The sequence below is a fragment of the Anser brachyrhynchus genome (genome assembly GCF_964034855.1).
Source record: "Anser brachyrhynchus genome assembly, chromosome: 4".
Classification (NCBI taxonomy): domain Eukaryota; kingdom Metazoa; phylum Chordata; class Aves; order Anseriformes; family Anatidae; genus Anser; species Anser brachyrhynchus.
This window is the reverse complement of record NC_137698.1, coordinates 42243118-42250002: the sequence shown is the minus strand read 5'-3', so window position 1 is coordinate 42250002 and position 6885 is coordinate 42243118.

Sequence of the window (6885 nt, the reverse complement as noted above, 5' to 3'; positions counted from 1 at the left end):
TCTGGAGAAGTGCCATAGAAATATGCTACTTCCATTTACTCTTCTAAAAAATGCACACAAGTTTTTGAACACCTGATATAATTGCACTACATTCTACTGTAAGAAAAAAAGAAAAACCCTTCTTCCATCCACAAGATTCTTTAACTGGCCTAGGAGTCCTGGATGAAGTGATTGATCTTGCACAGCTGTTTGTAGCAATGCATGGCAAGTATGTTTACAATTGACAGAGACAGATGACACAGTAATTGACAGCTTACTTTTCTTCTATATATTTTTTTACGTTAGAAGATCAATCGGACATCTCCAAAGTTTGGAAGGGAAAAATAGGTCTGTTTCTACTTCCAATTATTTTTATTCTGCATGGCATGCTGAAACCTGTCACAGCTAAGACTGGATTGTCCAGTTTTAATTTGGTTCACTCTCTTTCATCGAAATAACTTCTATTACACTTTGTCAAAATAAGTGACACAGCTAAGGTGATTGGAGGTATGTATCTCAGCTTATTACAAGCCTGGAAAACAGCGTAGAGAAAAACCCAACTAACTTATTTACCTCAAATTAATTATACAAATACATTCTATAAAAGAGAGGAAGCTTTTATGGGCAAACAAATGTCTTCTTTTCATAGAAGTCTGTCTATAAAATGGTAACAGTACTGGCAATTCCAGAACAAAAACTGGCAATCACCTCCAGCATTGCAATTACTGGTCTTCTAGGCAACAGTCTCAATCATTGAATGGCAGCCTGTCTACACTTGATACAGAATTGCTGATCTTAATTGTGGGTGGGGCCCATGGCGGTAGGATGCTGGAGTGCAAACATGCATGAACTCAGGAAGTAAGATATGAAAACATTTGCTGAAGTAGCAGCCGCTGCTTTTTCTTTCACTTAGCCCTAGTGTTTTCTAAAACGTCTTCACTTTACTTGTTCGCCATGAATAGACAATTATACATAGTCTGACAACGTGCCTCTTCTCCCTAATTATCTAATTGTGGCTAACGTCTATGCCCCGGTCCAACACCAAACATCACATGAAGCTGAAAAGCAGAGTTAATGATTTTGCCTCTTCAGAGAAAGAATGAATAATCTCTTGATTTTTCTCTCTACGCACTCTTTTCATACTTCTGGGAAGGAAAAGCACACAGGATGGAGAATCTGTGTGGTGAACGTAAATCGTTTCGTAGACATAAATGGTTGTTGTGTCTTTCTGCTTCAAAGGAATCCCTATGTTTGTGTATATTCTTGTGTGCATGTGTGTGCAAATGTGTGGGAACGAGAGGTGAGCCTGAGAGGTTAGCGGTGGGTGGGGGACGCGTGGAGGTTTTGCATTTAAGTCTGCAGGGTCCTGACAGGAATTGGCAAAAGTACAGAAGGGAGAAGGTGATTGATGTGGAAGGCTAAAAGGAGCAGAAAAGAGACTGAAAGAAAGCTGTACAGGAAATGAGAACAAAACAGAGAAGAGAAGTGGATTGGATTATATGGATAAAGATGGTGAGATAAATACTACAGAAATATAAGCTCGAAGAGGAAATAGAATGATTTGAAGATACATTAAAAGAAAAAGCCAAAATGGGGGAAAAAAAAAAAGCATGCAAAGAAAAATTGTGAGAGCTGAGAACATGGCTCCTTAGTGAAAGCTGGAGGCAAATATGTTTTCTCTGTTTTAGAATGTTAACAAGGAACAGATCAGTAAAATGGAGATAAGAAGACTCATCTTGTAGCTTGCCTGAGGCAGTAAAGAGCCCAAGGCTTAAATTGTGAATGAACATTATTTAGCAGAAATTGGTGTTCAGAAAGGAGTGGTTTTGTTTGTTTCTTTGTTTGTTTGTTTTGTATTGTGAAGGAAACCAGTTGTCAGGAAAAAAAAAAAATTCTGAGTTGGAAGATACTGCAAATCAGGTAAATGTTTTCAGTACTGCTCTTTGATTTCATCTGCAGGATCTCATGTTAAATCAAGATGTGTCTTTCCGGGATGTTTGGCTGTAAAGCAGAGAGCTGGAAACAGCTGCAGTAGTTATGAATAACTGATGAAGGTCACAGTAAAAAAGAGATAATTTTTTTTTCAATGCTTTTGATATAATTCATTATTCTTTCCCAAGTCTGTCCTTGCAGCTTTCCAGGTTTAGGTTATAAAGATAAGGACGCCCTTGCAGATGCAGGACTAACTTCAGGGTTGTAAGGTCTTGTATTTCTGAGCCAGTCGTGGAGATCCACTATCCATGTGAATTTGGAGTTCTCTTCCTAGCTATGTATAATTGCATAAAGTGCATAGTATAGTGCTATGGAATGCAAGTGTCTTTCAACCACTATCTGAGAGGCTGGTAGGAAAGTCACAAATGTACATCTGTAAAAATGTGAAAAAATTGCAGGTCTTTAAGGTAAAAAAAAAAAAAAAAAAAAGAGAGAGAGATAAAGGATAGGTATAGTGTTGCTTTTCCGTGACCTTTGAGGGGAGGGGTGTGCTTTAATTTCATAAACACTCTTCCAGGCTATCAGTCATCTGCATATTCAATACCAGCAGAAACCAAATTCAAATCTGGTGTAGTCCAATGAATTTTACTCCTACTTTCAGAGTTACTCCTTTCAACAGCTGTGTTTTGGATCCGGTAGCAAAGAATGCAAAATGAAAACTGTCCTTTGCTTTAGCCTCACCAGATTTTTTATGTTCAATAATTTCCTTAGACATTTTAGCACATCAAGTGTATACTCTCTTCCTATGCCCATTCCCTATTTGTTTATTTTCAATGGAAGCAGATGCACATTAGAAGCACAGTTTTGGGTAATATGCTAGCACATGCCAAATTACAGTGATATTCTCAATACTTTGTGCAACACTCCAGCAGTGCAAAAAATGGTTAATTGCTACCTGTTGTATTACTGAACACTGGAGTAATCATTACAGTAACGCATATTGCTACCTTGAAATTGTTTGGAACAGATTTTACATGTAAGTATTCTTCACCTAATAGCAAAGTAAGCTAGATAGCTGTAAACTGCAGTCCTGAATCAATACTGTATCTAGCAACAGAGTGCAAAAAATAAATAGAAGAAAATGCATGCCATATACTGACAAATGGCAATGAATATGTTGAACAAAAAGGAAAAGAATAAATTAGCACTTCTCTTTCTCTGCCTCAGTGTCCCAGAAAACTGTATATAGATGACAGCATTACATAGTACTGATTTGTTGCAGCTGCTTCTCTGTTTTCTGTCAGCAGATAGTCCCATTTTATGCTCTATTTTCATTTCTCTTTTGTACAGCTCCAAAACCTAACATTACACTTTTTATTAACATTTCCATCAAATGTCTACACTTTTCAAAAAAATTATTGTAATTCCAAATTTATAATTCATCTTTAAAAAAAGAAAAGGAGTGTGCTATGGCAATAGAAAATGGCCTTTTTCTTATTAAGCCATTCAGGTGTCAGTACAGTTCTTATCACTAGGGCTGCAGTCATCACAGATCATGGTTGATATGTAAATGGATGTTATAAATGTGAATATGGTTACAGGATTTTATTCATTTTCAGAGTAAAAGCACATTAATAGTTCCTCTCAGTTTCAGATTTCTTTTTAAAGCAATAATCTTTAGCAGAGATTCCTTGGAGGCTTGTAGATTTAGATTTGACTAGGTCAGTGGGCACTCATAAGTTCTGAGGCTTACCTCTGTGTTTAAAAAAAACTCTGTATTTAAAACTGCTGTGTTTGAAACAAGGTAGGAGGTTTTCACCTTTTCTTAGGCCCATAAAGAAAAACAAAAAGAGATTTTCCCACTGGAAAGCTGTATTTCAGATACATTGAAATAATGTTATACTGCATTTTGTTTAACAGCTTGAATTAGCTTTAATTTGGTGTAAGACTGAGATTAGTTTTTGACATATGCAGATGTATTCAGGCAGTATTAGGTCCCATGAAAAGGACCCAGAATTAATCCATCATTTGTGTTAAGAACTCTCTCAGGAGTTTCAGGGTTGAGGTGCTCTCTCCCCTCCACCCTGCTGCTAGCAGGCAGCTTTCCTGGAAAAAAAAAAAAGGTTAGTGGAATACGTTTTTACACAGATCTTGATGTCTCGCAATCTTCTATAAATCCAGGCAGCTAGTGGTAGCTTTAGCTCTCAATTGGGATGCTGGACATCACTGGTGTGTTTTATTACTGTATTCTAGGGATCATGCCATTGATATGCTTTGATGTTTGCTAGCCTAATTCAAATGGTCATTAGCAAAAAATCCAGGTTGAAGAAAGCACATAGAAATGTTTGGTTTTAATGCATGAGAATAGACAACTCATTTACCGAGATTTATCCAGGTTTAGGTGCAAGGAGCAAGAGCAGACCGTTTCACCTTGGTGTTTAAAACTAAGATGAATATAGTACAGACTGTTCCATTTCCTACCAGTGGTCACAGGTGGCAGTCACAGAACAGAGCCTTAGGAACATACTAGTTTTTTTATGGTACCATATCATGAAGATTGTCTTCCAGATTTCATTTGGATTTAAATTTTCTTCAACTGTTTTCTCTTAATACTCCCCCACTACTGATGTTTCTGAACTATGCAGCAAAGAAGTTTGAAATCTACAGGTATATGAACAGGGAAGTAAAAGTCAAGATAAAGGGATGATGGAGTCTTGGCAGCACTTGCTGAAGAAGGCAAAGAGAAAGCAGAGGAAAAGGGTAGTTTTTTGTAACTGTGTTTTTTTGTTTATAGTTTGGTGAGACAGTAGCAGAAATATGATTCTTGTCATCATTAACCTTAATTACTGTAAATGGGGCTCCTTGGAGGCTGTCCTTTTTTAGAACAGGGAGATCATTCAGTGGCTTGAGATGTATGATGCTGATTGGATTCAATATTGACATGCAATTTATAAGGATTAACATCAGTGGTAGAAAATCAGACAAAATTTAGAACTCAGATTTTAAATCTTGGTTTGAATATTAAACATATATCAATTTATTAAGTGGTTGGATACTAATAATAATCTAGGACTGCCATCATAAAATCTGATGTCCACAGCACTGTGTTTATGCTGGAGCTTGCGATATGGATAAACTCTCCATTTCCAATATACATATAATAATATAATTCATCTGTAGCAATTTTCTATTTTTATTTTTTAATTATTTATTCTGAGCATAGTTTGTGACTGGTTCTGTATTCCTTTTCTCCCCATTCTATTTCTTCTTCATGCCTCTATTTTTATTTCCTGAACATTTACATTATTGCACTTTATTCTTATTTCTAAATTTGTGTTTATAAGGAGGCTCAGCAGACCAAACTCTTCTAAAATTCACAAGAACCACTTATAAACTTTACATGGTAGAGAGTTTTATATGAGTAGACTTTGATATATATTAATACTTGTTTCAAATATATAATGCAAGTCAGCTATTAGGAAGACAATGGTAATATGTATCTTCTGCATCATGGTACTTTGTATTTTTTCCAAACCTTCTAAAAATAAGTCAATGCAAAAATCGTATTCATTCCATTCTGTAAATGTCCTTCTTAAAATGCAAAACAATGTTATTAAACTTCACAATCTCATTGCAAGACTGACCCCATGAACTTACGTGCATTATGAGGTAGGACTATTCAGCTTTCTCTCTTCTTGATGCCAAAATATAGAGCCAATTAATAATTAAAACCTCATGTTTCATTTCATTGTTTCATGGAAACTTTAGTCTCACTCCATGGTGGATGTACTGATTTATCTTTTAGCTTCTTCAGATGTAAAGAGTGCATACTCAGACAGAAATAATTCTTATCTTCTGTGTTGTTGAAATCTTAAGAAGTTACTTCTTAATGGGAAATTTTGGTTTATGTGTATTTAAAATGTATTTTTTTCCCCCTCTCAATATTGGTAGCTATTATTTTAGGGGAATAAACACGTTCATCTTCAAAAATGTTAATCTTAGATATTAATCTACATATTACTCTATAAAAATATACTTAAACAGTTGCTGCATAGCTAAAAATGATCAAATGCATCCATGCTTCCTCATCTTCATGCTTTTCCCTGCCTTTTAGAAAATCATGTTTTTGTGTGTGTGTGTGTAACTCAAAATGTCAAAACAGAGTGTCAAATACTACAATGTATCAGGGGAAAACAAGAATCATTTTTGGACATTTTAAAACATAACTAATGAATTTCACTAACTGTATAGCTAGAATTGCTCTGTAGATTGAAGAGAGATATAATTGCCTTTGGTCTGCCCTCTTTACTCAAAACCAGAAGTAGATTATCAAAGCTCTCAGCTATGTATTTAATCAACAAAGCAGTGGTGTGTGATATCCTCATTTACACTTACTGGTGTTTTTTCAAGTATTAAAAAAAAATATAAACACAGAAAAGGAAATTCTGCACGTATAACGGGGAGAACATCAAGGAGGAGCTGTGCTTGTTTCAGAATGTGCTTTTTGGAATTTAGACCCCTATGCTAGGAAGAGTAGAAAAATGTGCAGAGGTATTTTGAATCATTATGGAAGATTCATTTTATGTATTTTTATCTCTGTTAGAGCCCTGATGTTAGATGACTTGCATAAATACTAACCAGTCTCTTTACAGCATTGTGGAGCACTCTCAGTCCCTAACATGTCTGGTGAACAGAATCTGAGATACCACCAGAAGCACAAAAAGCTTTAAAATTAATTGCACAAGGGATAAGATCCCTTATCTTAAATAAGAAACAACCATGGAGTGCCTAACTAACATCCCTTCACAGCAGAATTATGGCAAACCTGCTTTATCTGTATTCTTAAAACATAGTCAGCTTTTAAGTGGTTCCTCAAGTACTGCGTCTTCAGCAGACTGGTTACATCTGTATTGGATCAATCTTTTCATTAGGTGTGTCCTAATTGTTGGGGCCAGGGTTGTGGGAACGCACATG